Here is a 24,967-nt window from a genome sequence, read left to right on the forward strand (position 1 = left end):
CAGGACAAACACTCATCCGACTGTGTCTCAGTACAACAAAGCACGGGTAAAACACAGGATTGGAAAGAACCCCTGGCCTGATGCATTAGCTTTTCATATATTGTCAGATGGTATTCCTATCAGATATTTACACTTACACGCCATTTTCACAGGCAGATATCTTCTCAAAGATGTATTGTCAATAAGCACAACCCCCAAAGCCAAAAGGCACAAAATAAGAGCATCTAAAGTGTTGTTACTTAGATATACTATAGCATGCATGTCTCCTCAGTGTAGAATCTTGGTATGTAAATGTATACAATGGAACCTTTCCACTACTTTAATCTAATAAATTCATATGAAATTGCTTGTGGTGATCCCAGTGGGTCAGCTGGTACTGCACAGGTTTGAATTAGCTGAAAAACCAGTTTAATGGCTGCTGCTGCTGCTAAGTCAATTCAGTTGTGTCCGACTCTGTGCCACCCCATGGATGGCAGCCCACCAGGCTCCCCTGTCCCTGGGATTCTCCAGGCAAGAACACGAGTGGGTTGCCATTTCCTTCTCCAATGCATGAAAGTGAAAAGTAGAAGTGAAGTCGCTCAGTCATGTCCGACTCTTAGCAACCCCATGGACTGCAGCCCACCAGGCTCCTCCGTCCATGGGATTCTCCAGGCAAGAGTACTGGAGTGGGGTGCCATTGCCTTCTCCCAGTTTAATGGCAGTGGGGGAAGAAATAAGGCAATACTAGATATCTGGTATTGTGTCACTTATTGCATGGTTTTGAGCAATAACGTGGGTTCTTTGTCATGATCGCTTTCCCTTGGGATTTTTGAAGAGTTTTGTGGTTTCCCTTATGTTAGTTATGGGCTTCACAATTAAATGGCACTAATGGTGAAGAATCCACCTGCTAAAGCAGAGATGCAAGAGACGTGGGTTTGATCCCTGGGTTGAGAAGATCCACTGGAGGAGGAAATGGCTACCCACTCTAGTATTCTTTGCATGGGAAATTCCATGGAGAAAGGAACCTGGTGAGCTACAGTCCATGGGTTCACAAAGAGTCAAACACGACTAACCACACTCCTTACCTTACCTTATATATTAATCATGCAAAGGAAAGTACCCTGTATATTTTCCTATCACTGAAAAGTTAGATCAGTTCCAAACCAAACTAAAATTCTGTACACTAACATTGCCCAAATGAATGCTACAAAAGACAATTTAATGCTTTACCGCTGTGTAGGAAATGTTGTTCAGTCGCTCAGTCATGTCCCACTCTGCAACCCCATGGACTGCAGCACGCCAGGCTTCCCTGTCCCTCACCATCCCCAGAGCCTGCTTAAACTCGTATCTATGGAGTCGGTGATGCCGTCCAACCATCTCATCCTCTGTCATCCCCTCTCCTCCTGTTTTCAATCTTTCCCAGCTGATGAGTTGGCTCTTCACATCAGATGGCAAAAGTATTGGATCTTCAGCATCAGTCCTTCCAATTAATATTCAGGGTTGATTTCATTTAGGATTGACTGGTTTGATCTCCTTGCTGTCCAAGGGACTCTCAAGGGTCTTCTCCAGCACCACAGTTAGAAGGCATCAGTTCTTCAGCACTCAGCCTTTTTTATTGCCCAACTCTCACATCCATACATGACTACTGGAAAAACTATAGCTTTGACTATATGGACCTTTGTAGGCAAAGTAATGTCTCTGCTTTTTAATATGTTGTCTCGGTTTGTGATCACTTTTCTTCCAAGAAGCAAGTGTCTTTTAATTTCATAGCTGCAGTCACCATCTGTAGTGATTTTGGAGCCCCAAAAGATAAAGTCTTTCACTGTTTCCATTGTTTCTATATGCCATGAAGTGATGAGACCAGATGCCATGATCTTAGTTTTCTGAATGTCGAGTTTTAAGCCAGCTTTTTCACTCTTCTCTTTCACATTCATCAAGAGATGCTTTAATTCCTCTTCATTTTCTGCCATAAGGGTGGTGTCATCTGCGTATTTGAGGTTATTGATATTTTTCCCCACAGTGTTGATTCCAGCTTCATCCAGTCCAGCATTTTGCATGATGTACTCTGCATATAAGCTAAATAAGCAAGGTGACAATATACGGCCTTGACATACTCCTTTCCCAATTTTTGAACCAGTCCATTGTTCCATGTCCGGTTCTAACTGTTGCTTCTTGACTTGCATACAGATTTCTCAGGAGGAAGGTCAGGTGGTCTGGTATTCCCATCTCTTTAAGAATTTTCCACAGTTTGTTGCGATCTATACAGTCAAGGCCTTTAGCATAGTCAATGAAGCAGAAGTAGATGTTTTTCTGGAAATCTCTAGCTTTTTCTATGATCTGATGGATGTTGGCAATTTGATCTCTGGTTCCTGTGCCATTTCTAAATCCAGGTTGTACATCTGGAAGTTCTCGGTTCATATACTGTTGAAGCCTAGTTTGAAGGATTTTGAGCATGATTTTGCTAGCATGTGAAATGAGTGCATTTGTGTGGTAGTTTGAACATTCTTTGGCATTGCCTTTCTTTGGGATTGGAATGAAAACCAACTTTTTCCAGTCCTGTGGCCACTGCTGAGTTTTCCAAATTTGCTGGCATATTGAGTATAGCACTTCAATAGCATCATCTTTTAGGATTTGAAGTAGCTCAACTGGAATTTCATCACCTTCACTAGCGTTGTTCATAGTGATGCCTCCTAAGGCCCACTTGACTTCACATTCCAGGATGTCTGGCTCTAGGTAAGTGATCACACCATCGTGGTTATCCAGGTCAAGATCTTTTTTGTATAGTTCAGTTTATTCTTGTCACCTCTTCTTAATATAAGAAGTGGTGCTTATATTTTATTAAAATTATATTAAATAATTATATTAAGTGCTGCAAACCCCCAGAGTAAAACAGCCTATTTACTTTATTTACAAATAAAGTTAAACAGGCCGCTTATAAATAAAGTTAAATAGGCTGCTTTTCTCTGGCGGTTTACAGCACTTATGATAGGCAAAAGTACATTAAGAATAGTTTTGAGATGAACAGATACACAGTACTATATATGAAATAGATAAGAAGGATGTGCTCTATAACACAGGGAACTATATTCAATATCTTCTAATAAACTATAGTGAAAAAAATGTGATAAAGAACATCTATAAATATATTTATTTATGTGTATATATAAAACTGAATCATTTTGCTATACGTCTGAGTCATTGTAAGTCAACTATACTTCAATAAATTTTTTATTAAAAAAAAATTTTTTTTTTAAAGAATATCCTACAGGGAAACATATTTCCAAAACCTGCTTGACCATAGTATCCATTTCTTGTGGAGCATCTCTCTTGGCAAGTGTTTCCCAGACCACACTTGAATAAAACATTGCTTCAAGTGGTTTCAACAGAAGCATCATTAAAGCCAGGTCCATGGCTCCCTCTTGCTACCTGGCTCCAGGTGACTGGAGGCCGGGACCACACTGAGTGTTCCTTTTTTCTTTTGTTTTCTGCACAGTGAGAGGACCTGGTCGACCAGTTGTTTGGTTTGGTTTGATTTTTACAGAGGGTATAAACCATCCTGACCAAACCTACGCACCCAACTGGGAACACAACTTAGGGGGCTCAAAAAAGGCAGGTAGCCTTCCTTGGTTGATTGTAAAAACAAAATTGCTGTGGTAACTAGCACTCATATAAAGTTGTGAAATTTTCAAAGTTTTAACCTTTTTTCAAGCAGAAAAAGAAGATAAATATTATAGTACGTAGTTTCAGGGCTTTGTCACTTCAGAATTTTGTATGAGGACTAGTTAGCACAGCATCTTATCTTTTTTAAATTTTGTTTACTATCAGTGAATATGGGGCTTTTAGCTTGTGTGTGTATATCTATATGAGTTGATCTTTGGCAATAATACTATTTGAGATATGCTGATTACAGAAAAATACTCTGTACTGAAGAAATTCTGTTATTTCGCTAGACCAACATAATATTTCCTATATTTTCGCGTATGTGTGTGTGTGTGTGTGTGTGTGTATACAGACACACATATATAAACTATTTTGAGATAAAATATTTTCTCTATTCTCTCTCCCCAAATAATCAGATGGTCATGTCATAACAGTAATTCAATGAAGTCCAAAAATTCATATCAAAACATGACTTGCTAAAGTTTGTTTTTTTTAAGTAAATGTAATTGTGGTTTTTTTTTTTTTTTGGACAATTTTATAGACCTCAACTTTCACTTTTTAACCAGTTTTCTGTAGCACAGAGCCTACATCAGCATTCTTTTAGGGCACCTAACAAATACAGACTGTAATAATGTGCTGTCTTGTAGGAAAATCCAAATGAAATGGCAGAAGCAGAAGTCATTCTGTCAAGTAGACAGTTGATTCAGCTAAGTAAAGAGTTTTGTTTTGTTAGTGAGTTGTTTGGTATTTTCTAGCTTCTGTCTTAGTCTGTATGTTTTGAGGAAGTACAAACACATATTTAAGGGACAAATCCAAGTAATACAAATTAATGGTGTTCACAGGTGCCAAATTGAAGGGAGACATTCCTGGGAGAAGCAGGCATTGTAAGGAAATTTCTTCGTTTTCTTTCTTTCCTTCTTACAGAATACCTTTTGGTTAGACTTTAGGAGAAAAGTGAGGACAAGACTTAATGGAAGGTTGAAAAGGCAGCATGCTTTATTTATCCACAAAAGGAGGAAGGCTGCCAAGTGAAAAACAAATGAACGCAAATGATGAGCCAGTAAATTTAGTGAGGGTAGAGAGTAAGTCTCAGAAAATGACTGTTACTTGATAGTTTGAGGATGGGACACCTTAAAATACATATTGATACTTTTATATTTAATTTGATGGATGATGGGAAAAGAAACTTGAAGTTTCAGTATAAAGTACATTCTATATAACTTATTAATCTGTTGATCTAGAGATAGATATACACATTGTATATGTAGATATATAAAGATATATTGAATATATATATCCAACTACAGAGGTACTGTAAAAATAGATTTAGATAGATATACGCAACATATATTAGTGAATCTCTGCATATATCTATATAATGCATATAGATGTATATGTATAATCAGATAGATAGATATACACATTGCTTATTGATATCTATATGTAAAATACTAGCAAAAACATTATAGAGGATTGCCATATAAGAGAGAAATAAGAACAGATTACATCTATTGAAGATAATTTTCATTAAAGAAATTGTTTTTCTATGTATATAAGGTTGTTTTGATTAATATTTATACATCAAAATTCTGATAGTAACTGTTATAGACTGAGTTGTGTCCTTACAAAAGCCGTATGTTGAAGCCCTAGTGCCCACCGTGACTATATTTGAAAACGATCTGTAGGGAGGTGTTGTTCAGTCGCTAGGTTGTGTCCAAATCTTTGTGACCCCATGGACTGCAGCCAGAGGTGAAAGTGAAAGTGCAAGTCACTCAGTCGTGTCCGACTCTTTGTGACCCCATGGACTATACAATCCATGAAATTCTCCAGGCCAGAATACTGGAGTGGGTAGCCTTTCCCTTCTCCAGAGGATCTTCCCAACCCAGAGATCGAACCGAGGTCTCCTGCATTGCAGGTGGATTCTTTACCAGCTGAGCCACAAAGGAAGCCCAGAGGTAATGAAGTTTAAACAAGGTCATAAGGGTTCGGCCTTAATCCCGTAGGACCTGTTTCCTTGTAAGAAGAGGAAGAGAAACCGGAGAACTCTCTCTCTCCATGAGCTCAGAGGGAAGAGGCTGTCTGAGAACATAGTGGTAAGGAGGTGGCCGTCTACAAGCCAGAGAGGGAGGCTTCACCTTAAACCAGCCCTGGCAGCACCTTGGTCGTAGACTTCCAGGCTCCAGACTTGTGCACACACACACACACCCCTATAGGATTTGCCTCCCCAAACTCAGGATATTTCAACAGCTGTCCTTATTTTGAAAACTTTATAGTACACAAGTGCTAATTTCTCCCCAGCTGTAACCAATACTCATTCATGTCAATTTTCCAAGTTCACCGGAAATCAGGCTTCAGTGACAGCAAAATGATGTAAGATGTCAAGAGGAAGATACAATAGGGAACTAGGTGTGAAATTCTCAGTTGCCCAAAGTGTTATGTAAACCAACACACCAGGATAGGGCAAACCTCTTGTTACAATGAAGATCCCAAACCTCCAAAATCTACATTTTAAAAGCCCCCCAGTTGATCCTTGAACACACTGAAGTTCAAAAGCACTATTTAAAACATTGACAGACTTATCTGTCTGCCACAGCAGGAAGCAGAGGAGTGGGCTAATGTTGAGGATCAATAAAAGCCTATTGAACTGAATTGATGATCTCTCAGGGCCTTTTTGTGTCTATGAAACGGATCATCTTTTCCCCCTAATCACGTGACATTTTATTTATTCTGATTCAGTAACAGTGTTGGAGAAGGAAATGGCAACCCATTCCAGTATTCTTGCCTGGGAAAGCCCATGGACAGAGGAGCCTGGTGAGCTACAGTCCATGGGGTCGCAAAGAGTTGGACACGACTGAGCACACACACACACAACAGTGTAATGTGTAGCACAAAGTAATATTTCGCTTAATAATTCCTCCTGGCTTTTTTTATTGAAGTATAGTTAACTTACAATGTGTCAGTTTCAGATGTATAGCAAAATGATTCAGCTTTGTGTGTGTATACATATATATATATGTATGTATGATTTTTCAGATTCTTTTCCATGTTATAGATTATTACAATATTTGAGTATAGTTCTCTGTGCTCTACAGAAGGCCCTTGTGGTTTACCCATTTTATATATAGTGGTATGCATATTTTAATCCTAAACTCCTAATTTATGTCTCTCCCCCACCCCTACTATTCCCTTCTGTAACCATGTTTGTTTTCTATGTCTATGTCTGTGAGTTTATTTCTGTTTTGTAATTAAGTTCAAAGCTGATCATCTTTGAGGAGCAAGTCCATTGTTTTCCTATTCCACAAACTAACCTTCCCACACTGGAACACAACTTTAAGCGTCTCATGTCAGGCTGGGCAGCATGCAAGTTTAACCCTTTCACTATTGCAGAAATTACCTATCTTAATAACATTTTAAAAAATGCTGCTTCCTTAGCACTCTTTCCTTATCTTCCAACATTTTCCATCTCAGTTCTAACCTGCACCAGAATATTTACATGGGCTTGTCTTAGTCACTCAGTCATCTCTGACTCTTTGTGACCCCATGGACTGTAGCCTGCCAAGCTCCTCTGTCCGTGAGAATTCTCCAGGCAAGAATATTGGAGTGGGTTGCCATGCTCTTCTCCAGGGAATCTTCCCAACCCAGGAACCGAACCCAGGTCTTCCACATTACAGGAGGTTTCTTTACCGTCTGAGCCACATTTATAGAGTCCCCTCCTATCTCCTAGCCAGAATCACTCTCAGGAAGGGATCAGTCCTGGTAGTGTTATGTAATCCTGTTTTCCCCACTTGGATCATCAGCCTGTTACCAAATCTCATGCAACTGTGAGTGAGAAAGGAAGTACCTTTCCCACAAGGGAGGTGCAGAGCAGGCTGCAGCTGCCTTGCCTCATGTCAGCGCTCCCGGGTTTCCCTGCAGGCGCAGGAGACAGTTCTCACCACACCGTAAGCTTCCTACCTGCCCCGCATCTCTCTTCTCTGCCCCAGACTTGGAAGTCCAGGATGGGAGTCCAGGCATGCACGGCCCACCATTCCTATTCTCCTGATCTTGAACAGTAGGATGGAGCCCCAGGGGTCCATGGAAGTAACTTGCTCTTTCATGTTCATGCAACTGACATTTTCCCCTTCTCCTGTTCATATGTGATTCCTGGGATCACCTTCCAAATAAACTGCCTGCACTCAAGGCCTTGTCTCAGGCTCTACTTTGGGGGCCCTGATCTAAGTTGAATCCCATATTCATGAAGACCTTATCTCTGCTTAGCAAAAGGGCCATAAACTGATCATCTTTAATAGCACATTTTATTTGCACAATAATTTTTGCAAACTTTAACTAACATACTCATAAATTATATGACCACATAAATCTAGATTTCCACCTTCTCTTTAAACGTTGCTGTGTTTCCCCCCATGGGGCCCTGCTGGTGCTGAGGGGTGACTGGTCTCTGTAGAGGCCTCTGCACTCCAGGCCTGCCCACTCACTCCAGGGATGCAGACATACGTTCGCCTACCCCGTGCTCCTTCCTCTCTTTCCTCACATTTACAACCTGCCTGGCTCCTGTTGAGGTTGGTGCAGCAATGGGCATTGAGCTCGTGGGCTTTGTCACTCATGGATGTGGGGGAATTAGGGCACAGAGGCAGCCTGGGAGCGTGGTTGGTGATGGTGAGCCGCTCTTGCATTCTCGGCACTGATGTGAAGAAAGCCCAGAAGCTTCTTTCCCCCCTCATTCCTGGAGCCAGGGCTGTAGGACCAGTGGGAAACCCCACAGAGTCCCTGGGAAGAAGTACAAGAGAGTGAAGACCGGTAAAAGCCCCACTGGCTTGACCCTGGGCCCACCCTGGCGACCAGCACCATTTGTGATGGTCTTCTGATGCAGGCCAGAGCTCTCTTAGGCTGCTTCCTGTGGGAGGGAGCCTAAGGAGGAACATTCTTCAGACCTAGAAGAAGCAACTCGAGTTGTCTCTGATCTAGGGTCCCGTCCTCTTTATTTTTTGTAGAGAAGGCATTTAACAAGACGTAAGAAACAGCACAAATCCAGACCATCTTAAAATGATTTCCATTTACAAGCTTCCACAATAGCTTTGTGTGGAGGGAGTGGGGAGCCCAGCTAGCTTCTCTGTTTCTCGGCATTTTAATTTGGCCAAAAGTGATAATCACCAGATTTAGTGACCTCGCAGGTGCCCTGAGCGTGAATGAGACAATGTGAGAAAATGACCAAGTGCTTCATGTTAGTCCTAGTTTAACTTATTTTAAGAGTCTCTTTTATCTCAAAGTGAAGAAAAAATTGTTAAATGGAAACACCTAGTACTATAGAGAATGGAGGAAAAAAAACAGTTACTGAAACCGCTTTAATAAAAGTAATAGCAAAGTAACATAGCCATAGAGGGGACCCTATTATGCCCACTGCTAAAGTATTAATACCACCTTCTCTTTATATTTTGGGGAACATGACTATAACTTAATTTTGGAACCGTGTATCTATTCCAAATTCCCCTCTCCTGAATGATTATAGTTAGTGAAACAGATCTAAAATTTCTGTGGGTATTTACATAGAGTAGGTGCTAAATGATATGCTTGGAAAAAGAAAGGGGGGGAAGGAAGGAGGTATGGAAGGGAGGAAAGGATGGAGAGAAGGGGAGAAGAAGGGAGGAAGGAAAAGCTTCCATTCATTCTGGTTTTAGAATGGTATTATGCTTTGAGGTAGAGAGATCAGAAACAATGAAAGAGGATTAGGAACGTTCTCTTAAATGCTATGACCCTCAAAATCATTTCTCTCCATTTATCAGCTACAAGTGTTACTAACTCTCATTGTGCCCAATGCTAGGAGAATCAGACATGTCAGACATGGCCCTTTGTCTGCTTAAACAGCTTAAACTCTAGTTGTAGAATTACAGCAAACAAAGATATATATAGATATATGAAAGAATTACAAGGGATGTGGTACACATTCTGGGTCATGGCGATAACCGACATTCTGAGAGGGAAAAGGTCGCTAGGGACTGATACAGCTGGAGAAGTCTTCTGAAGGAGATGGTGCTGGAGTCAGGCTGTGAGATGAACTCACTGTATTCCCCATCTATGCCTCACATTAACCCTGGAAGGTTAATCTCTTTTCATAAATGAGGAAACAGCTCAGGCAGACTAAGTCACTCATCAAGGTCACTCAGTTGAGGTCTAGCTGACGGCAGGGGTCTCTCCTCCACACCGCACTTTTTCTGTAGTGTCTGGGTTGTTACGATCATGGAATAAAAGCCCAAGTTCTGGTCTAGACTCTGCCCTGTGTTTATCTCATCATCCACCATTTTCCCACATGCCCTCTGCTTCAGCCACACTTTATGTGTTAAGAAGGGACCTAGCAGGAAATACATGGCATGCTTCAAAGAATTTAACTGAAAATAATATAGTGAGGAATTATTTTCAGAGAAGTTGACAGTTCGAAGAATCAGCAAAGGCTGGGGGTTGGGGGGCGCAGCTGGTGGTAACTGGAAGCCAATACTACTCCAAGACTGAAGAGACAAGAGCAGAAGTGGAGATATTGGAGGCTGGAGAGTGCTGAAACCATGAAGGGTGAGGTAACAGGAGCCGTGGTTTTGCATCCGCACCCTCAAAACCACATAGAGAACACACTCCATATCCTCTCTTACTGCCTGCCTACTGGGGTCTTCCATTGGTCAAAGCCCTGGAAGACAGAGGTCAACGGAGCCCGAGTGTTACAGTCCATGGAGGTCAGCCTCGCAGACACAGAGGGGAAAAGGGTAGGGACTAGTTTGTAGGGACAAATTGAGATCCGAGAGCTTTGCAAACACTGCTGCCACCCAGAAGGCCCCCCATTGTCTGGGTAACCCCTCTTCTTCCTTTAAGACTTAGTTCAAGGGTCACCAGTACTAGGGAGCCCTTTGTTACCCACCGCCTGGGTCAAGTGTTTTCACAGCCTCTGTGCATACCTTTGTTCTTGCCCCTACCTTGCTCTTGGAATGGATCCCGAGTGAGCCAGGGGCACTGGGGCTGAGGAAAATCGCTATGATTCAACCAAATGCACACAAGGGGGCTGATCAGCTTGAGCTCTCCGTGATAAACACATATTCCCTAGCTTTTTAGTTTTGACTTAATTTTAAACTTGGAGAAAATTTGCCAGAATGACTTAAGTAATTCCCATGTTCCCTTTTTTGGTCCGGATTCACCAGTTAACATTTTGCCATTTTGCATCATCATTCTCTCTCTCTCTCTCTGTATATACATACATATATATATAGAATATAAAAATATATATTTGACATCTATATGTAATCTAGATATAAAATTTTCCCTTTGTTACTTGCAAGTTGGAATGATTATCCTTTTGCCCCTAAATACTTTAGTGTATACATCCTAAGAACAAGGACATTCTCTTGTATACTTAGAACACAATAATCAAAATTGAACACTGATACAATACTATCACCTAGTTCACAGTTCATTTTCATATTTTGTCAATGGCATCAGTCATATTCTTAATAGCTCTTCCCACTCCCCTCCCCCGAACAGAAGACAATACAAGATTATGCATTGCAATTGGTTATTATATATCTTTAGCCTTCTTTAATCTGGAACACTTCCTCCATCTTTCTGTGTCTTGACCTTGACAGTTTTTGAAGAGTATGGGACAGTAATTTCATAGAATGCCCTGTAATATGGCTTTATCTGATGTTTCCATTTGATTAGATTTAGCGTCTTCATTTTTGGCAGGAATACCTGTGATGTTGTGTCCTTCTCAATGACTCATTGAGTGGTGTCAGCCTGCCCTGATATTGGTGATGTTAACTCTGTTTATCAAGAAGGTGTGTCTGCTGAGTATCTTTATTATTAAAAAGTATTACTTTAAATTTATGAATAACTTGTAGAATATGCTTTAAGACTTTGTGAATAGCTGTTCTTCATCCAATTCCAACCATTTCTGGGGGAGTATAGTTGCTTTTCAGTGTTGTCTTAGTTTCTCTGTACAGCAAAGTTGGCCAACTGCACATATACGTATATTCCCTCTTCCTTGGATTTCCTTCCCGTTTAGGTCACCACAAAGCACTGAGTGGTTTCCTGAGCTACCCAGTAGGTTCTCCTTAGTTGTCTATTTTATACATAGTGTCAATAATGTGTATGTGTCAATCCCAATCTCCCAATGCATCCTGTTCCCACTCCCCCCTTTTGTGTCCATATATTTGTTCTCTACATCTGTGTCTCTATTTCTGCTCTGCAAATACGTTCATCTGTATTCTTTTTCCAGATTGTACATATATGTGTTAACATACGATATTTGTTTTTCCTTTTCTGACTTAATTCACAATGTATGACAGTCTCTAGGTCCATCCACATCTTTGCAAATGGCACAATTTCGGCCCTTTTTTCTGGCTAATAGTCCACTGTATATATGTACCACATCTTCTTTATCCATTCCTCTGTTGATGAATATTTAGGTTACTTCCATGTGCCAACTATTACGAATAGTGCTGCAGTAAACATTAGAGTGTGTGCGTCTTTTGGAATTGCGATTTTCTCCCAGTAAATGCCCAGGAATGGGATAGCTGGGTCATATGGGAGCTTTTTTTTTTTCCTTTTCCAAGGAAACTCCACACTGTTAAATTCTAACCATTTTTAAAAAGGAAACAAACAATTCACCGGGTGTAGTGAACAAAAAGAGGAAGTGACCCTAATCTTCAGTCACCCCTAGTTTTCTGCCCCTGGTACCAAGACAGGTCAACTCACTGTCTAAGGTTTTCCCTTTGGAATCACAGCTTGGTTCTGCAGGGTCCTTACAAAGGATTCCTCTAGAAGAAAATGGAAGGAGTTGAGTCTCAATAAGAACAGACCAATCCAGCAGCACCTCCTTGGGATCACGGGTCAGCCCTTCTATCATTTCCCTTCTCCGACCACCAGAAACAGGGATTCCGTCCTGACTATTCCCACTTAACTAAGTGTACATCAAAACTGGGCAGGCTTTCCACTGGCTTATTTACTTCTAAGGTCTGAGCGGTAGAAGCGTAGCCTAATTATTATTGACCCAAGTCATTTTTCTTGCTTAGGAAACGATTTAATAGTATTAGGAGCTGAAGTCTGGTAAAATTGGAAACCCAAATAATCTTGTCCTCAGACCTTGAAGACTAATACAAGGTTAATGTCTCTGCCTTTTTTAAAAAAGTAAGTATTTATAGTGTTTTAAATTGGTACTTGCTTTCCTTTCCATGTCTCCTTTAACATGATGATTACAACGAGGACTTTAAATCACCTGTAAAGTATTGCATCATAGTTATTAGTTTAGTTGCCTGTCTCATCCTAGAATGTGATCTCTTTGAGGCCGGGACTGTGCTCTATTCATTTACCTGTGCGTCTCCTTCTGTTAGCATTTTGCGTAACACATCATGAATACTCAGGTTTAGCTGAATAACTTTTTAAAATATTTATTTATTTATTTGTCTGTGCCAGGTCTTAGTTGTGGCATGTGGGATCCTGTTTCCCAACCAGGGATCAAACCTTGGCCCACTGCATTGGGAGCATACAGTCTTAACCACAGGACTTCCAGGGAAGTCCTTAGTTGAATAATTGAATGAATTAAGTGGTCCCCTATATTCTAAATTATTCTTCCCCCGAATCTGTTTCTTTTATTAAAATCTTTCAGTCTAAGAGCATAAAGAATTTAATCAGGATTTGTTTCTTTTTTTTTTTGGCTGTAGAAAATATTATAAAATTTTATTGAAAAACATTAAAAAAAATCTAAGTGTCCCAATATTACTTTTATAGAAAGAATCTCTTTATATTATTTAATACTTTTTATGTTTGTAAGAGTGTAAGACTCACAAAAAGTTATCAAAATGGTTCAAGGGTCCTGGGTACCCTTTACTCTGCACCCACCCCAGATAATGTCTGACATAGTAGATGTTATCATAGTGAATTTATCCAAACTCCGAAATGGACTTTCCTGCAATACTAACAACTCAACTACTGACCAATTCTTATTTGGGATTCACCCGTTTTTACAAGCACTTTATCTGTTTGTTTATAGTTCTTAGAAATTTTATCTCATGTCTAGTTTTGTACAACCATCAGTCTGAACACAGAGCTCTTCCATGACCACAAAGAAGCTGTTATCACTTTATGATCATACCTCATCACCTCCCCCCTTCCCCAAGACTAACCTCTGGAAACCTTTGACCTGTTCTCTATAATTTGGTCACTGTGAGAATAGTACATAAATGGGATTACACAGTATGTTACATTTTGTGATTGGCTTTTTTTTTCCCACTCAATATAATGTCCTTAAGATCCACCCCAGGTTCTGCCCTGTGTCCCCTTCGTGTCTTTCTCTCCATAACTTCTCCAAGTGATTTCCTCTGGTCCTATGCTTTCAAAATCAACTCCATAATGATGACTCCCTGGTCTTTATTTCCAAGCTCCTGGAAATCTAGTTTTGAAAATTCAGATGCCCACTTTATGACTTCATGGATGTTTAATACATTTCTCAAAATGCCCCTGGCTGAAACAGTTTTTCCTCCAAACTGACAGAAGATCAGAGAAAATCCAAGCTTTTTCATTTTAGTACCTACTACTTGCCAAATTGCTCAAGACAAGTATTGAGGAACTCTCTGATTTGTCTGTTTCTTTTTCTTTTTTTATTAATTCGTTGGTAATTCTGTTGATTCCACTTATAGCCACATCCTGAGGTCTCCTTTTTAAATTTTACTGGAGTCTAGTTACTTTACAATATTGTGTTAATTTCAATTGCATAGATAATGAATCAGCTACATGTATACATATATCCCCTCATTTCTGGATTTTCTTTCCATTTATGTCACCACAGGTTTGATCCCTAGGTTGGGAAGATCCCCTGGAGAAGGGAAAGGCTACCCACTCCAGTATCCTGGCCTGGAGAATTCCATGGACTAAGTCCATGGGGTCACAAAGAGTCGGACCCGACTGAGCGACTTTCACTTTCACTTTAGGTCACCACAGAGCCCTGAGTCCCCCGTGCTATACGGTGGGTTCTCATTAATTATCTGTTTTATACACAGTATCAGGAGTGTACGTAGGTGTCAGTCTCAATTTCCCAACATCATGTATAATGCATATTCTGTAGTTAATATGCATTAATCTAGAAAAATGGTACAGATGAACCTATTTGCAAAGCAGAAATAGAGAGACTTCCAAGTATGAGTGCGTTTATGCTCTCTAGGAGAGAGTATGGAGCAGAGGTTGAAAGCTTGGATCTGGGGTCAAACCCTGCCTCTGCTTCCTGTTAGTTATGTACCCTTAGTTCCCCTGCTTAGGCTCCCTCTTACCTGAGTTCTCTCAGTGACAATAGGGCGAATGAATATAGCACCTCTGTCATGAAATTGTGATAATTAATCGAGTTCAAATATAAGACTTTTAACAATCCCCAGTGCATAGTAAACACTCAAACACTAGAACATATTAGCCGTTATTCATCATTTATTCACAAATGTTACAGATTGGCTATTCTGTAATGGGTATTGGAGATACAGCAGTAAACAGATCTGAGATCACGGCCTTAGGGAGCCTGCATGGTAATCGGGTAGGGGTGAGGGATAGAAATGAGGAAACATACCTAACTGTGGTTACTATGCAAGTGAGTAGCTCCAATCTTTCTTTTTTAAAAAAATAAGTATTGTTTTGTTACATAGTTATTCCTTAAAAGCAGTTTTTTTAAATTTTTTTTTATTTTTAACTTTGACTGCACTGCACAGCATATGGGATGTTAGTTCCCAGAAGTTCCTTTATTTTGTAAATTTTTTTGACATACAGTTGATATACAGTGTTGTGTTAATTTCTACTATAAGCAAAGTGACTCATTATACATAATATATCCTTTTTCATATTCTTTTCCATTGTAGTTTATCACAGGATATTGAATATAGTTCTCTTTGCTATACAGTAGGACCTTGCTGTTTATCCATCCTATATATATAGTTTGTATCTGCTAATCCCAGACTCCCAGTCCTTCCCTCCCACACCCTTCCCTCTTGGCCACCCCAAGTCTGTTCTCTACGTCTGTGAGTCAGTTTGTGTTTCATAGATATGTTCATTTGTGTCATATTTTAGATTCTACATATAAACTGTATCATGACATTTGTCTTTCTATTAGTGACTTACTAGGCTTAGTGTGATAATCTCTTGGTCCATCCATGTTGCAGCAAATGGCATGATTTCATTATTTTTGATGGCTGAGTAGTATTCCATTGTATGTATGTACCACATCTGATCTTTCTTTAAGAGAACCAGCCATGGGGAGCACAGGGAGCTGAAGGCCTCCACCTGTTCTGCCTCCCAGCTCCTTCCAGTGTTCACACTCAGGCCTTTTCTCCCAGGCTGATCTAAACAGAGGCTAAGCAGAGGTGCCAGAGCCCAGTCATCTCTGAACTTGTAACAGGCCATCCTTCCTCCAGGGCCTCCCGTCAGCCTGGCCAGGACTTTCTCAGAGCAGCACTGCAATCTGAGGCCCTCACCACCTGCTCATCTTCCCTAGCCTTCCTCACTTGCCTCTTTCCTCTCACGAGTGTCAGACCTGCAATGCAGTCTGAAGGCTGTGCCCGCCTGTTCCTCCTCCTTCTTCCCTTTATCCTTCTGAGGAATTTCCACCAATTAATCTCTTGCCCATTAAAATCCATTTTGGCATCTGTTTCTTGGAGGAGGCAAACTCACTCAGTAGGTTAAAGAAAAATGAAATGAGGTCAAGGAGAGAGGATGTGACTCAGAAGTATTGAAAATATTGATTGAATACCTGTCTAATTGGATCAGTACAATCTATTAATTTTTAGATAAGAGAGGTATGCCAGTATCTGGAGGGAGTGTTCTTCAGGTGGAGGCAATAACAAGTGCAGAGACCCTGAGAAGGGAGCATGTTTGGCACATTTAAGGACCAATAAGGAGCCATTTGGGCTTCCATTGTAGCTCAGCTGGTAAAGAATCCGGGTGCAATGTGCAAGACCTGGGTTTGATCCCTGGGTTGGGAAGATCCTCTGGAGAAGGGAAAGACTACCCACTCCAGTATTCTGGCCTGTAGAATTCCATGGACTGTATAGTCCACGGGGTCGCAAAGAGTCGGACACGACTGAGCGACTTTCACCTTCTTTCACTTCAAGGAGCCATTTGCAGAGAAGTGGATAGGCCTAGAGACTCATACAATGTGAAGTAAGTCAGAAAGAGAAATCGAATACTGTATATTAACACTTACATGTGGAATCTAGAAAAACAATACAGATGAACTAATTTGCAAAGCAGAAATAGAGACATAGATGTAGAGAACACACTGTGGATACTGAGGAGGGGAGGAGTGGACTGAATTGGGAAATTGAGATTTACATGTTTACACTATTGATACTATGCATTAAATAGATAATTGTGAAAACCTACTGTAGAGCATAGGGAACTGTACTCAGTCCTCTGTGATGTCCTAAATGGGAAGAAAATCAAGGAAAAGGGTCATATATGTATACAGATAGCTAATTCACTTTACTGTACAGAAGCAGCTAACACAACATTGTAGAAGAGCATGGCTCAGCTGATAAAGAATCCACCTGTAATGCGGGAGACCTGGGTTCGATCCCTGGGTTGGGAAGATCCCCTGGAGAAGGGAAAGACTACCCACTCCAGTATTCTGGCCTGGAGAATTCCATGGGCTGTATGTATGGTCCATGGGGTCGCAAAGAGTTGGACACGACTGAGTGACTTTCAAAAAACCCTTAGAAAAGAACTATACTCCAATAAAATTAATTAGAAAAAAACGAAGTTCTGCATGATCTGACCCCTGTCTCCTCTTCAACACTATCTCATTCACTTTTCTCCCTTTTTCTCTCTTCTTGAGTAGACATCATCTTTTTAGAGCAGTTCACAGCAAAATTGAGCAGAAAATACAAAGATTTCCCATATATCCTCTGCCCCCAAACTTGAACAGTCTTCCTCATTATCAACATCCCCTGCCATCTGCTCCTTTTTTTACATCAACTCTTGAACCAAAATGTTCCTTTTCTGTAATGTGATTTAACAAACCTATTCTTGGTTCAGAGAATCTACTGCTCCCTCTGTCTGAAATATTCTTTCCCATGATCTTGGCATGGAGGGCTCTTCCTTTCATTGTGACCTCAATTTCAATGTGTTCTCCTGAGAGAGGCTTCCCCCCAACTTCCAGAGCACCCTCCACCTTACTCTCTGGTTTAGTTCCATTCACATGGGTTATTACCATCTGGTCTTTTCCTAGTTCATTTACTTGCTCATACACATCCCTGCCCATCAAAGAATGTAAGCTCTGTGAAAGCAAGGACTTTATTTTGTTCACTTCAAGAGCAGCATTTTGCATATGATGGATATTTATATAATGGTTAAAGAAAGTTCTCAAAGGCCAAATGAAGAATGTTCTCCTGCGATGGAAAATAGAGAACTGACTACAATAAAATGACCCTTATTCAGCTAAGGTTTATAAAAATGGAATGTGTATAACTTAAACTGATAGTGCAATATAAAATTTTTTTTAATAAGAGATAAACTTATCTTTAGATGCTCGGGTCATATGTATTGTCTTTTTAAGGCTCTTAGGATGTCAAACGCCTTTTTAAAGGATTTACTTCTCAGTGATGTAAGATGTAACAAGTGGTACCTAGATCCCTGGATTAGTGTCCTGCCAGCTGTTCATCCTGAACGTCTCTGTTCTGATTAATAACAAGTAATCAGGTATCCTATAATAAACAGGGAAGTCCTTAATGCACACTTTTCCTGTATTTTCTGAACTGTTTTCCAGAGAGATACTCATTAATCAATTTCATTTCTCAGCTGACTCCTTGTCTATGTACTGAATGTTGGTGTCTCCCCTTCTGTTCCAATTTCATATGTTGAAGCCCTAGCACCACCGCCCCCCCCCCACTTTTGTTTTGGCCCCACTGCCCAGCATGCAAGCTCTTACTCTGATCAGAGATTGAACCCATGCCCCTTGCAGTGGAAGCATGGAGTCTTAACCATTGGACCTCCAGGGAAGCCTCTCAAGCCCTAACCCTTAAGACATACCCTAAGATGTATTAGAAGATGGGGGCCTTTGGAAGGTTAGGTTTATATGAGGTCATGAGGGTGGAGCCCTCCTGATAGAATTAGTGCCCTTTTAAGAAGAGGAAGGGAAAAAAATGAAGAGATCCTAGAGCTGCTTTTCTTCTGCTTCAGGTGAGGACACAGTAAAAGGCCACTGTGTTTAAACCAGGAAGAAAATTCTCATCAAGATCCAACCATGCTAGTACCCTGATTTTGGACTTCCAAACTCCAGAACTGTGCGAAATAAATGTCTGTTGCTTAAATGATATTGTATTATGGCAGCCCCAGTTAACTAAGGCATCTCCTTTCCTTTTCTGATGCCTTTTTTTTTTTTCCTCTCACTCTCACTGAGTCCTTTTCTGGATCAACCAGATTTAGTGATTCCACTTTCCAGGGGATAGTGCTTGTTTGTAGCTTGTTCCATTTGTGCTTCCTGATTAGTCCTTGTAACAGTTTCATTTATCTGCTGCAGCTTCCTTCACCTGGCTTAATTGAAACAACTCTTGTCTCCTCTATTCTACTCCAGAATCCATCAATTTCATCTCCATACACCCCAGGGAAATTCCATTCTCTTGGCAATAGGCAGAGCACTTCTTAGGCACTGCCCTGGGTCGTTTTGATCTGGTCCCAGAAAGTCAGTGTGCAAATAGAGATGTGTTAGTTGCTCAATCATGTCCAACTCTTTGCGACCCTGTAGACTGTACCCCGCCAGGCTCCTCTGTCCATGTGATTTTCTAGGCAAGAATGCTAGACTGGGTAGCCATTCCTTTCTATGGAGGAGCTTCACAACTCAGAAATTGAACCCAGGTTTCCTACACTGCAGGCATATTCTTTACTGTCTGAGCCCACAGGGAAGCCAGCAAATAGAGATGAGCGCAAGTCAAATAGGGTGGGGGTGAGGTGGTGGAAGAATAGTATTCCTGGGATTCAGGAATACCGAAATTGTCCATTGCCCAGGGTCACTGTGCAGAGCCAAGGCCTTGTGTTTACTTGTTATTCTTGTTTTCCTCCTGGGCAGTAGGAAGCCTTCTTTCCCTTGTCTCCTTTGCATCTGAGTGGGGTCATACTACTAGAATGACTAGTTCTGTTCAAGGCTACTTTTAGGCTTGAGGCCAAAGTGGGGGTGGGAGAAGGTGGAAAGAGGCTGATACAATTGAGAAGCAGAATTCTCTCAGGAGGATCCATCAAGATGAAAGCACTAAGAAAAACAATTGTCTATTAACACATGTATATGGAATCTAGAAAAATGGTACAGATGAACCTATTTGCAGGGCAGGGAATAGAGACATAGATGTAGAGAACGAACACATGGACATGGTGGGGGGAAGGATGGGGAGGATGAATTCGGAGAGTAATGTTGTATATATACTACTATGTGTAAAATAGGTTAACTAGTGGGAACCTGCTTAAATTTACAGGAAGCTGAGCTCGCTCCTCTGTGATGACCTAGAGGGATGGGGGTGAGTGGGAAGGAGTTCTTAGAGGGAGAGGATATATGTATACATACGGCTGATTCACTTCACTATACGGCAAAAAGTAACAGAACATTGTAAAGCAATTATATTCTAATAGAAAAGAATAGGTGTCTGGCTGAAGGGCAGTAAAGTAGACTCTCCCCCTTGTGCTATGAGAGTAGAATTTAGGAGATGTCCATATGATGCACAGTAGCTCCTGGTGACACAGACACACGTGTTCATTTGGGATGCACTGTGTGTGGAAGATCACTGTCACCACACAGTGAAAGAAGATGTGAAGATAGTGCCTTCAGAGTCTTCCTGGTGCTTCTTGTTGGAGAGACAAAAATAAATATGCTGTAACACATAGATGTGGCACCGAGAAAAATGATACAGATAAACCTGTTTGCATAGAGGCAGACATAGAAAACAGATGCGCGGACACGGTAGGGGAAGGAGTGCTCGGTCATTAAGTCATGTCTGACTCTTTGCCACCCCCATGGACTGTAGCCTGCCAGGATCCTCTGTTGATGGGATATTCCAAGCAAGAATCATGGAGTGGGTTGCCATTTCCTTCTCCAGGGGGACGGTGAGGGTGGGATGAATGGGGAGATTAGGACTGATGTGTGTAAGATAGATGGCTAGTGGGAAGCTGCCGTATAACACGGAGCTGAGATCCGTGCTCCGTGATGACCTAGAGGGGTGGGATGGGCAGAGTGGGAGGGCCGTCCAAAAGGGAGGGGATGTAACATATACATGGGATGATTTGCTTCATTGTACAGCAGAAAGTAGCACAACATTGTAAGCAACTATATCCCAATTAAAAAAAAAAAAGGATTTCTGAGATATTTTACAGAGATAGGCCAAAGATCATTTAGCTTAGAGAACTAATAAAGCCCAACAAAGGGATTGAGAAGGTTAGGTTCCTCTCCCAGCCCGAAAGTCCTTCATGTGACTTCCATCTCCGCACCACACCTGATTTTAAAACTAGCACATGTATGACATATAATACAACATTTATAAATTAAGGAAGCCCACCTCTTTTAAGTAATATTCTTTAAATCTCCATCTCTGACAGTCCTACTATTTGCACGGTAACTGTAACAGGCGTATTTTTCAGAAAATAGTGAATAAAAACTGACAAGCTATCTGGGGAATCTGAATGTATAATTGATAGGGGCATAAATTAATATGATTAGGCCTTTATTGGGTGCAGTGGCTGCCAAACCTACAAAAGAGGCCTGGAATGAAACACGGCTATGGTCTCGGCGCTGATAGACATCAATATGTAATGTGGATTATCTCAAACTTTCTCATGTGGGCTGCTGATGACAGTACTGAGCCTAATTGAAATTTTTATCTTTTCGTTGCATACAGACAGTTTTGGCTGGTCACTTTCTTTGGAAAGAGGAGAAAACCAGGTGATAAAAAATAATCCAGGTTTTCAGTGAATGTCTTAATAAAATCATTTAATAAAGGCTTTAGAAATTAGTGCTTTGTAAAGCCACTTTGGAGAACCTAACTTCTGGAAATTCATTTACACTATGATTATTTAAATATTACTAAGCAGCTGTGTCTAGCCAAAGTAACACAGAAGATTCAGTCATTTCTGCGGAAATTGATGGCATCTACATAAAATCATAGTTAATGGTTTAGCGGTTTTTGACACTTATCAAAACATTTCTTAATGCCTATGATGAAATGCATCTTTGCAGAATAACATCTAAACAGGCTTTCCAGGTGGCTGAGTGGTAAAGAATCTGCCTGCCAATGCACGAAACACAGGAGACACAGGTTAAGTGGAAGGGAAGATTCCCCTGGAGAAGCAAATGACTACCCACTCCAGTATTCTTGCCTGAGAAATTCCATGGACAGAGAAGCCTGGTGGACTACAGTCCATGGGGTCACAAAGAATTGGACACAACTGAGGAACTGAGCATACACGCACACCTATAAGTAACAAAATTAAAATAATTTCCCCATTCATTCTAAATAACAAATTTACATGCTTAATAGTTAAACAGTTATCATCCCTGATTACCACTATTTTTGCTTACGTACCATTTTCCACTGTATATTTTAGATTGCAATGCTATGATCAAAAACAGATCAGAGTTGTGATATTTCCAGAATGACATGTTAAGTTTCAGAGACCGAAGCACTTTCATCTGTAATTTTCCAGAACTTCCTCACTTTACAGCATGTATATTATTAGTCACATTTTATATCTGCCCTCGGCTGTAATAAGTATAAGATGTGAAACAAGCTTGATATGATTTTGGGGAACATTTGTGTACTGCAACCAGAAAGGTCATATGTTTTATGTACTTTGTGATAAAAGTGAGTGTTGATATCTAGGGACTGGACAATGAAAACTAATGGGGCATTGGAACTTTCTTGGTGACCTCATGAAGCAATTTACGATCCTTTTATCACCCCCTAATACGATGTTGTCATAAAAATGATCTTTTAATTAAATGTAACAGGAAAACCCTGCACCCTCATTGGGGTGTTTCTTGTCCTGGCGAGTTAACATTTTTAATGGCATACCATCAGCAGTCAGCAGTGTTGGATTTATAAAATGCCGTTCCTCTCGAGTACTTTCAAAACTGTGATCTCTGTGACTATATCTACCCAAGGGTCTGTGTATAAAAGCAAAGCAGTTGAAAGAGTTGCTCGTGCAGAAAGGCAATGGAATATAGAAAGACAACTGGGTTGAAAAGAAACCTGGTCTGTCTCTTATGAAATGCCCACTATGTGCTAGGCATTCCACCAAAAACTTTACCATTGCTTCTATGTCATATCTCGCCCTTATTCTCTGGAGAACTGGGTTCTCTCTCAGTCTTTGCCACTATTTGGTTGTGTGATCTTAGGGTCATAGCTCTGATATCAGTTTTCTCTTCTGTGTGTGGAGTGACAGAGTAAAGAATGGGTCTGACTATTTACAACCCCATGGACTGTAGCCCACCAAGCTCCTCTGTCCATGGAATTTTTCAGGCAAAAATCCGGGAGTGGGTTACCATTTCCTTCACCAGGGGATCTTCGCAACCCAGAGATCAAAGCTGTGTCTCTTATATCTCCTGTGTTGAAAAGCAGATTCTTTACCACTCAGCCACCCCGGGGGAGCCTGTAAGAATGGGACCACAGGCTTTCTAATTTTGGCGTTAAATTTCTATACAAGAAATAAAAGAATGAGCGTAGAAGAGAGAAAGAAATCAGAGGAAAGGACATTATTGAAGTTTACCATGAACCATCTATGGTCCTGGGATCTGGAGACGGATGACCAAAATACAGTCCCTGATATTAAAAAATTCATAGTCCCATGAGAGAATGAATGCCATGTTAGCCTGAGAAAACATATACTGGTGGTAGCAAGCACAGAGGGCTGTGGTATCAGACAAGACAGTGCATCCCAAATGAAAAGCTGAGGGAAGGCTTCCAGGGGAGATAGTGACTAGTGAAACCTTAAATAGTGACAAATAAGACCTGGGTGAAGCAAGGTAGGAGCAGTGTTCCAGGTGGAGGGAAGCCTCAGAGGGGTGAAATAGCCTGGATGCAAGGCACTGCAAGAGGTTTGCTATGACTAGTGCATGAAGCACAAGGGTGTTAGTAAGAGGAGCAAAAATTAGACATAAAGGGAACCCAATTCATAACAATTCTTTCAAGTTGGGCTCAGAAGCCTGGACTTTATCCTACAGGAAATAGAAAGCTGCAGACAGGTTGGACAGAGATTTAGAAAAAAAAAAAAAAATCAGCCTGACTACAATAAGGGGTGGCGGGAGATCTCAACAGAGCAAAAACAGAGGCGGGGAGGTCAATTAAGAAACTAGAGCAACTCCGACAACATTTGTTGAAAGATGATCTGTCCCTGAACTGGAGAAATGGCCTAGGTGCTGAAAAGAGGAGGCAGGCATGAGAAATGCTTGGAAGGTGAAACCAGCAGCTTGTGGGCTTGATTGGATGGGGGATCAGTGTAAGAAGAAGGGACAGTCTGGACCAAAGTGCTGACCAACTCCATCAATTCAGTGAAAACTAAAAGTCAGTTGTACTCACTTGCTCAGTCATGTCCAACTCTTTGTGACCCCATCAACCATAGCCTGCCAGGCTCCTCCGTCCATGGAATTTTTCAGGCAAGAATACTGGAGTGGGTAGCCATTTCTTTTTCCAGGGGATCTTCCTGACCCAGGGATCAAATCTGCGTCTCTTGTGTCTCCTGTACTGGCAGGTGGATTCTTTACTACTGTGCTTTCTGGGAAGTCCCCATACTACCCTTGATCGTAGCCAAAAGGTCCTATGGAAAAATCTGTTAGATACTTGCTTTGTTACTGTGGTCTCAAAAAACTAAAAAAGTTGATAAACTGAAATTTTTCAGCAAGGCTTCCCTGTTGCTTATCTTCCCCAGGAGTCAGTCAGGGATGAAGAAAGTCATTTTTACCTCCCCCGTGTAGCTGGAGAAATAGAAGTCCTAGATACCAGGTGGTACGACAGGCGGATGCATGCAGAGAGAGGAGCCTGCTCGCCCAGCTCCTAGTCCACATGGTTATTCCTTGCACAGTTCAGTTCAGTGCTCAGTCGTGTCCGACTCCTTGTGGCCCCATGAACCGCAGCAAGCCAGGCCTTCCTGTCCATCACCAACGCCCGGAGTTTACTCAAACTCATGTCCATTGAGTCGGTGATGCGATCCAACCATCTCATCCTCTGTCGTCCCCTTCTCCTCCTGCCCTCAATCTTTGCCAGCATCAGGGTCTTTTCAAATGAGTCAGCTCTTCACATCAGGTGGCCAAAGTATTGGAGTTTCAGCTTCAACATCAATCCTTCCAATC

The sequence above is a fragment of the Dama dama genome, chromosome 14 (assembly GCF_033118175.1).
Source record: "Dama dama isolate Ldn47 chromosome 14, ASM3311817v1, whole genome shotgun sequence".
Taxonomy (NCBI): Eukaryota; Metazoa; Chordata; class Mammalia; order Artiodactyla; family Cervidae; genus Dama; species Dama dama.